Source organism: Physeter macrocephalus, chromosome 11, assembly GCF_002837175.3.
Source record: "Physeter macrocephalus isolate SW-GA chromosome 11, ASM283717v5, whole genome shotgun sequence".
In the NCBI taxonomy this organism is placed as follows: Eukaryota; Metazoa; Chordata; class Mammalia; order Artiodactyla; family Physeteridae; genus Physeter; species Physeter macrocephalus.
In genome coordinates this window covers 84,953,178-84,962,947 of record NC_041224.1, presented here as the reverse complement: position 1 = coordinate 84,962,947, position 9,770 = coordinate 84,953,178, and the positions used below count along the sequence as shown (strand labels likewise).

At 41.9% G+C, this 9,770-nt stretch overlaps 1 long non-coding RNA gene across 1 annotated transcript in view; it reads left to right on the top strand.

Moving 5' to 3' along the window:
• The window catches only part of LOC114487154 (uncharacterized), a 15,422-nt gene extending 7,251 nt beyond the window's left edge, over positions 1-8,171 (top strand). Inside the window, exons 2-3 of the long non-coding RNA XR_003681942.2 lie at positions 2,245-2,367; positions 7,783-8,171. This is a non-coding gene — a long non-coding RNA (uncharacterized lncRNA). The remainder of the gene's footprint in view (positions 1-2,244; positions 2,368-7,782) is intronic.
• Positions 8,172-9,770: the final 1,599 nt, after the last annotated feature.

The following is a 9,770-nucleotide window of genomic DNA, read 5'->3' as shown; positions in this document are numbered from 1 at the left end:
TGCCACAACTACTGCGCCAGCACGCCTGGAGCCTGTGCCCCACAACGGGAGAGGCCGCGACCGTGAGAGGCCCGCGTACCGCGATAAAGAGTGGCCCCCGCTCGCCGCAACTGGAGAAAGCCCTCGCACAGAAAGGAAGATCCAACACAGACAAAAATAAATAAATAAATAAATAAATTTATATTAAAAAAAAAAAACCTGGAGGCTGAGAAACTGTATTTTCTTGTATATACACAACATCTGTATGGAAACCATATAGCCTATTAACAGTAGGCTCCTGGGGTGGGAGGAAGCGAGTTGAACCCCACTATGTGGAGGACAAGAATGAGATGGGAGAATTTTTTAATGGAATATTGTTTTATTCTCTCTGTTTTTAAACCCGGAGAATGTATTACCTTTCAAAAAATTAAATTAAAAAGAATTAATCATTCTCATGAGCTAATGAATGTGGAAGGACTTAGTGGACTCAAAAGCATGCAAAGGTTATTTATTGCTTGTAGAGAGAAAACCTTTTTTTAAAATTAATTAATTAATTTATTATTTTTGGCTGTGCTGGGTCTTCATTGCTGCACATGGGCTTTCTCTAGTTGTGGTGAGGGGTGCTACTCTTCTTTGCAGTGCGTGGGCTTCTCATTGAGGATTCTCTTGTTGCAGAGCACGGGCTCTAGGTGTGCGGGCTTCAGTAGTTGTGGTTCACGGGCTAAGTTGCTCCACGGCATGTGGGATCTTCCCGGACCAGGGCTCGAACCTGTGTCCCCTGCATTGGCAGGCGGATTCTTAACCACTGTGCCACCAGGGAAGTCCAAAACCTTTTTTTAAGTTACTAAAATAGGAGCAGAATTTTCTTAAGTATTGCTTTGTTGCTTAATATTTTCCAGGTTAGCGTTTCCCAAAGTGGGATCCATGGAAAATTCACTCCTTCATATGCCACCTCAGAAAAATACGTTCAGGCAAGGTTGAGGGACTCTGTTTTCCACACCAATTTTTGGAGTTTCCCAATCAGGTTAGCATATTAAACAGCTCTAGGAAGTTCTACAGTAAGGAAACCTAACTTGTTTAACCCAAATTTTACCAAATCTATTTGACCATGTAATACTTCTTTTCATGGCACATTTCTCTGGGCTACTTTTCCCACAGAACACAGTTTGAGAAAAGCAGTTCTAGGCTCATGCCAGTGATCTATTGAGTAGGAAGCCCAAGCCAGGGTCTACATTCTAAGTCACATCTGGGAGACCCTAGATGTCTCGGGTTGGGGGAATAGGATGGGGAGGTAGTAGGTATGGCAGGGAGATCACTCCAGTCCCTGGAATGGGATACACACCATCCCATGGAACCTGCTACCCAAAGAGCACGTGGCATTCCCTTCCCTTCCACTAAAGAGGAAAATACATCAACGACTTTGGACAAATTCTCGGAAGTAAAGCCATCAGAACCCCTGCGGGCTGGATGCGGTGGGAGAACATGACATGGGATCGTGTGTGTGCAGTGGTGCTCAGGGAGGGGAGGGGAGCTTTCAAGAACTCAAATGTGATGTAGACAGAAGATCAGTGCAGAACAGGGAGAGGCTCCCAGGACCTCCTGCATCCCAAAGAAGAGGAATGGTTGGGTTACTTCAAGATGAGTTACTGCAGATTATGTACTTAGAAGCCCTTCACACCTATAGGGCACAAGTGGCGATTAGGATCACTCTTTGGCTCTGCATCTTTGAATGTGAAATGACTTAAGCCCCAAGACACCTGGATTCCTACTTTGTAAACATTAAAGTTAGAATAAGTCAAGGGGAACACTTCTGCTGATAAACTTGCCTAATAAGAAAGGTAGAGGCTGGTAAAGGAACAGGAGAGGGCCACTGGGTGTCCTGAAATGGGATCTGGAATTGAAGGTTTCTGCTACACAGTGGTTCCCACAAACACATGGGGTCTCAGGGGAAGACCAAAAGAGAGAATGCCTTGATCTTAATTAAAATTCCCTTTCTAAAGCCTGATACTCCACACTTCTTAACCTTCCTCCATGCTCAGGGCTGTTCTGAGTCTTTTAGCAGAAACAACACAGCCTGGTGGAAGGATATCCCCAGCATCTGTTCTCCCTTAATGCACGTATAGAAAATCACACTTCCCTGCACCTTGCGGTTACGTGAGGCCCTATGACTAGAGTGGACAAGGAGATGTGAGTAGAAGTGACATGTAATCCTCCAGGCTTGGGCAGTGAAAAGCCTCTGTGTAATTCCCTGTTCCCCTACCACAGTGAACACGAAGGCCTCACAATGAGATGGCACAGCTACAGATCAAATTGGCCTGGCTTCATTGAGACACCACTTGAATGACACTGTCCTGAAGAGTCACCCAGATCACAGAGGATTTAATATGAGTAAGAAATAAAACTTTATTGTGCTAAGCCTCTCGGATTTTGGAATAAGTTGTTACTACAGCATAACCTAGCCTAGCCTGACTAATAAGCCAGGTTTTGACCAGACCAGGCCCAAAGCCTTGCTTCACCCCTTACTAGTTGTGGGGTCTTAGGCAAGTTGCTTAACCTCTCTGAGTCTTATCCTCTTTCAGGCAGGATAGCCCAGGTGCACGACAGTAATAGACAATAGGCGGTTTGCTAAATCACAAAGGTCTATTTCTCGCTCACACTACAAATTTTTAACTGCAGTAAGCACTTACTGTATAGCGGTTATTTTGTGATTTTACAACTTACTTTATTTAAAGAAATCCTTTAAAAATACGCCTACCTGAAAAAATAGTAACTTTTCAGTGGAGAAATCTGGCAAATACTATCTTAATCAAGGAGTCACAGTTAACATCACCAGTGATGTCACATGGATATCAAATACCCCCTGATACGATGTGACAAGAAGGGCACTTCACCTCTGTAGTACTCTTTTTAAAAATTCATAACCCCAGTCTAATCATGAGGAAAATATAAGAAAAAACCAAGTAGAGGGACATATTACAAAATACTTGATTCCTCAAAACCCTCATGAAAAACAAAGAAAGACTGAAAAACTGTCACAAATCAGAGACGATTAGGTAGATATGATAACTAATGCAATACCGTACCTTCAATTTGATCCAGGAACAGAAAGAGGACATTAGTGGACAAGTTGGTGAAATCTAAATAAAATCTGAAATTTGCTTAATAACAACCGTGTGTGCTTTTTCCAAACAATGACCAATTCTCCGACACTAACTAGGTGTCCTGTAATTCAGTTCACTTCAATTCACCCAGAGTTAGCACAGACCCCATGGGTTTAAGACTTAGTCCTACAAGACAGCCCCCAATTCAGATGCCAGCCGCAAATGGGGTATCCAGGCTTCACATCCCTCATCCAACCAACTACAAATTCAAGGGTTCCACAACACCCCCCTTCAGGTTTGATAATTCACTAGAATAACTCACAGAACTCAGGAAGGCACTTTACTTACAAAAGCTAGCTTATGATAAAGGACAGAACTCAGGAACAGCCAAATGGAAGAGCTGCATAAGGCAAACTCTTGGGGGACGAGGGGAGCACGGAACATAGCTTCCATGCCTTCTCCAGGCAAGTCACTCTCCCAGCACATCATTGTTTTTCACCAATCCAGAAACTCCCCTAATCTTGTTGTTCAAGAGTTTTTATCCAAGTTTTATAATGTAAGCATGATTGATTAAATCACTGGTCATTGGTGATTGAACTCAATCTCCAGCCCCCTCTCTCCTGGGATGGGGGGGAGTTGGGGGGGGAGTGCCAACCCCTTAATCACGTGCTTAGTTCCTCTGGCAACAGGCCTCATCTTAAAGCTACCGGCCACCACCAATTAACTACCTTATTTGCATAAACTTAGGTAAGGTCATAAAGGGACTCATTATGAATTACAAAAGACACTCCTATCACTCAAGAAATTCTAAAGGTTTTAGGGACTCTGTGCCAGGAACTGAAGACAAAAACCATACATTTTTTTTATATCACAATAATGGACCAATATAATTTTCTTAGATTTGACAAATACGCCATGATAATGTAAGATATTAACATTATGGGAAAACTGGAGAAACATATGCAAAACAATGAAATTGGACCCCTATCTTGTACCATTCACAAAAATTAACTCCAAATGGATAAACATTTAAACATAAGACCTGATACCATAAAACACCTAGAGGAAAACATAGGGAAGAAGCTCATTGATATTGGTCTTGGCAAAAATTTTTTGGACATGACACCAAAAGCACAAGCAACAAAAGCAAAAATCAGCAAATGGAACTATATCAAACCCAAAAGCTTCTGCACAGCAAAAGAAACAATTAACAAAATGAAATGACAGCCTAGAGAAGAGGAGTAAATTTTTGCAAACCATGTATCAGATAAGGGGTTAATATCCAAAAGGCATAAAGAATTAACACAACCTAATGACCAAAAAAAAAAAAAAAATCCCATTTTGAAAATGGGCAGGAGAACTAAATAAACATTTTTCCAAAGAGGACCTCAAAATGTCCAACAGACACTTGAAAAGATGTTTAACATCACTAACCATCACAGAAATGCAAATCAAAACCACAATGAGCAATCACCTCACACCTGTTAGAATGGCCATCATCAAGAAGATAAGAGACAGCAAGTGCTGGCAAGGATGTGGTGAAAGGGAATTTTATACACTGTGGGTGGGAATGTAAACTGGTCCAACCACCATGGAAAACAACATGGAGGTTCCTCAAAAAATTAAAAATAGAACTACCATGCCATCCAGCAATTCCACTCTGGGTTTGTACCCCAAGGAAATGAAAACAGAATTGATGCACACCCATGTTTATTGTAGCATTATTCACAATAGCCAAGATGCGGAAACCACCCAAATGCCCATCAACAGATGAATGGATAAAAAAGATGTGGTATATATACACAATAGAATACTATTCAGCCATCAGAAAGGAGGCTATCCTGCCATCTGCAACAACATGGATGGACCCTGAGCACATCATGCTAAGCGAGATGAGTCAGACAGAGAAAGACCAGTTCTGTATATGATATCACTTACATGTGGAATCTAAAAAAGTCCAACCTGTAAAAAAACCAGAGAATAAAATAGTGGTTACCAGGGGGTGGGGAATGGGGAAATAAGATTGATGGTGTTTTAGGGTACAAACTTATAATGAGCAGTAAATAAGCTATAGAGATCTAATGCACACTTTAATGAATACAGACAACAGTACTGTACTATAATGATGTAATGCGATAAATATTGCTTCCATGGCAATCATATTACAATATATAAATGTATCAAAGTATCATGCTGTATACTTTAAATTTACAAAATGTGACATGTCCAATGTATCAAACAAAAAAATGAAAATAAAATGTTTTTAAAAAAAGGTATTAAAGGAAAGTGGGTGCAGGTATATGGGAACTCTCTGTACCATCTCTGTAATGTTTCGGTAAATCTGAAATTATTCCGAAATAAAAAGTTGTTTATATATCCATATCTGCCCTAACTCTGTCCAAAGCCCATTTATCAAAACAAGTGATACCTTCACTTCCCTGTATGTGGCTAATTCCAGGTATTCAAGAAATAAAACGTGACCCTCTATAACACACTCATCTTCCCACTGTCACCACTGCATGAAGCTTTGGACCCTTCTTCCCCTTCCCCTACTTCTGAAGGGCCTGGAGCTGAAGGATGTAAAGTAGGGACCAGTAAATTATGGCCTACGGGCAAAATCTGGCCCACAGCCTGTGTTTATAAATAAAATTTGATTGGAACACAGCCATGCTCAGTTCACTGACATATTGTCTATGGCTGCTTTCACAGTACGATGGCAGAGTTGAGTAGCTGCAGCAGAGACTGTAAGACCTGCAAAGCCTAAAATATTCAGTATCTGGTCCTTTAAAAAAAACATTTGTGCACTTCTGCCCTAATAAGTTGGGCCCTCCCTCCCCAACCAGGTACTACTCTAGGAAAACTAAGCTAAATGATTTCCTCTGGCTGTGGGTAAGAGAGTGCTGCCCTAGGAAGACCTCTATCTCTCTGTCTCTCTCTCTCTAGTATACACACACACATTGCTTAGATTGAATGTTTGTGTCACCCCTCACCAAAGTTCGTATGTTGAAACCTAACCCCAATACGATGGTTTTAGGAGGTGGGGCCTTTGGGAGCCGATTAGGCCATGAGGTCGGAGCTCTCATGAATGGGATTAGTGTCCTTATAAAAGAAACCCCAGAGAGCTCCCTCACCCTTTCAGTCATGAGAGAACAAAGTGAAAAGCCAGCTCTCTACATCCCAGGGAACGGGCTCTCACCAGACACCGAATCTACTCACGCCTTGATCTTGGGCTTCCCAGCCTCCAGAACTGTGAGAAGTAAATGTCTGTTGTTTAAAAGCCACCCAGTCTCTGATATTCTGTTAAAGCAGTCCAAGCAGACTAAAGACACATATACATGGTACTCCATAAGGATAGCGGATCAGTCTGATTAGGGATCAGTCTGCTAAGTGGGTGCTCAGCATCAAGGGAAGCTTCTGAGCTGCAGGAGAGCTCTCAGCAGTGGTCACAGTTTGAAAACACCTTAATGAAAGGAGCTTTTAAACATGCCCCTGTGGAGTGCTTCCTTGCAGGGGTGCCTGGCCCGACCCTGTCAGATGCTTCCTTTGATGCAGGTGCCTGCCAGCAGCGAGGTTGTTATTTGTTTTCTTATGCAGGAGGCATCATAAGGGCTGTTCTTTTACTCAGTGCAGTTTTCCTTAAAAAAGTGCAGTTTCCCCACCAGTTTTAGGTTGCTGTCTGAACAAGAGACAAAGCCCAGAATTGCTTTTGGTCAAAAACAAAAGTGTGTAATTTGTTCTTTGAATCCCTAAGTCGTTGTAATAGTTGAAAAAGAGTTGTTTCTCAGTACAAATTTGTTCATTGAATTGGATTGGATTGAATTGAGATGACTTATTGAATCATATTTCACTTCTAATGTAATCTACATGACCCTTTTCATTAGCTTTAGGGACAGACACTGCTACTTCTATTTTCCCAGTTAATGCCTAGACTAGAAGACTTGTGCAAAAAAACTTATCAGCTGTGTGACCTTGGGCAAGTTACTTAACCTCTCTGTACCTCCAATTCCTCATCTGTTAAACAGGAATTATGATAGTACCTCCCTTAAAGAATTGTGATAAGAATTACATGTAAAGTATCTGGAATCATGTCTGGCAAATATTAACAAGAAAATCAATCTCTTAACACATACCCAGGCCACTGCCTGTGAAACAGCTCAGAGACTAGGAGCACATTCGGTCCAGAGAGTTTAATCAGTCCTGTTCCAAATGCCAGGTGGAGGGAAGTAGGTTATCAGTGGTCAATTCTCTAGAAGCTGTCAATCTTGCTTGGGTGGTCATTTTCTCTATGGCTTCTGAACAATGTCACTATTGAAAACTGGTTCTCTCCAGGAAGATGTGTTCTCATCCACTGTTGCAATGATGTCCTTGGGTCCTTCCAGAGACTCTGTAATAGTCCCTGACTTATATATCCAACATTACAGCTTTTTAAAGAACATGCTCAGCCACTGAGCTCCAAATAATATCACTCCGTCAGGGTGGCTAAGTCCAGAAGAGCTTCAGGCTTCAAAAACCCATCCTTCCGGAATAAACATCTAGGCCCTGGTTATTGGCCCCTGCCTTCATGATAAGTTGCACTATAGGGACCCCGAGTGTTTTCCTTCCAATAATCTCTATAGAAACTTTCTCAAGCCAATAGAGATGTTCTAGAATTGTAGAACGTCCCAGGAGAAGAGTCACTCATCTTTTTCCTTTTTCTCCCTAGAAGACTACTGTGGTTCCCTACATACATCTGTCCAGCCCTCTCCAGGACCAGCTTTGATTACTGAAGGTATTGGAAGGGGTAGCCTTTAACAGACTATGAATGGTCCCATCTGCTTGCCTAACAGTGATAATCAAGAGACCAGGATGGAAGCCAGGAGACCCACCAAATTTGAGAAGGGGCTTAACCCATTCCTATGGGGTATCTGCTTCTTAATAAATGATTTTTCATTCTGCCTCACTGGTCGCTAGCAACCCTTATTTTTATCTGGAAAAGTAATGCTTTCTTTATGGACATAAGATATTTCTCCCACCTATAAGATCTATTCATCATGGTCCTTTGTGTGAACTTCTGAAGGAGCATAAAAGCCATGTTATCTTGACCTATGTATTTCAAACTCTTAGTACACCTCTGTACCCCATTTGAATTAAAGTCCTATCCACTCTCCTAAAGTGCATCTGGGTTGACCTAAAGTTCTATTCTTGCAATGCCTAAGAACATCTCAGATTTCTTTTGAGGATTTGGTACTACCTATTATATTCAGGAATATATGCAATTATGGTGAGAGCCCTGATAGACACACTAGTCCATTTTCTGCTTCTTGGGAAACTTTCATACGTTCACTTAACATTTGTTGAGTGTTAGGAGTAAACAAGAGCAGCGCAGATCCTGCCATCAAGGAGCTTGTAATTCTAGTCAGGAAAGATAGACCCAAAAAAGGGAAAAATCCCAGTGATTACAATCTTGGGTCCTAAGAGATATGGAGGAGAAAAATTTGAACAGTGTGTTCTGAAGGTATGTGCAAGGGGACATAAACCTAGCAAAGAGTGAAGTAAGGGCAAGAAAGTGGATTCAAAGAATGTAGAAACTGAGCTGCATCTTGAAGGTAAGGATTTAACTGAAGAGAAGGAGGATATTTGAGACAGAGGCTACAGCATGTGCAGGCTTTTGCAAAATATCCATTGTACAAAGTGACCCGCAAGGAGGGTTGAAATGGCTAGTGCAGAGCCAAGGTCAAGGCAGTTGAGCTTGCACAGCTAGGAGATTGCTCCCCGTGTCGTTATCAGAACGTTAGACTTTGTCCTGTAAAGCACAGGTTGAAAACTGATGAACCCATAGATTTATGGTTTTTAGTTTTCACCATGCTTCCAAAATATTTTTTAATTAGTAAATGTATCAGTAACTCTTTGTACAGAAACAAGGACCCAGAATCTCAGTGGCTTTCAACAGCATTGCACTTTCTTACTCATGTTCATGTCTGTTGAAGGTTGACCCCAGCTTTACTCCACAATCTGTTCATTCTGACACATAGGCTGAAGGAGCAGGGCCTGTCTGGGATGTGCATTCTTGTAGCAGAGGGAAAAGAAGGATGGAACAACCCCGGCAATGGCTCTTAAAGTTTCTGCTTGGCCATGGTACACGTCAATTTCACCCTCATTTCATTGGCCAAAACATGCACGTAACAAAGCCCCAGGTCAATGGACTGGTTAATGGAGTTCCTCCTGTATGTTGGGCCTGGTAAGAAGGGATAGTGAATATTTTGAACAAATTATTTTATCTACCACAGTAGCCAATATTTAAAACTTCACAGATTTCACAGAAAAGTCATGATTTCCAGGCTTTATTGGAAAAAAAAAAAATAGCTGACAACATGGGGCTCTGTTTCCATGGGGAAGCCATTAGTTGGAGCTGAGCTTCAGCCACACCTTTTAGATCAAGGAATGCTTCTTTCCAGTTCGTCAGAGTTCCCACACTGCCTGCTCACTCATTTATGTTACCTGCCCAGCTCGGATTAAGCCAATGAGTTTGCAACCTGAAGCAACAGGCAGTTACTGAAGGGATGAAGGATGTGAATGAAGAACGTTGCCTGCCATTCCAGGAAACAAAGGATGTTGCAGCCATCAAGCCCTCCCATTATAGCCGCCCCAATGGTGAGCCCTGATGAAACTCGGGATGGAGGCAGGATCCCCTTCCCATCTAGTAGTCAGCCG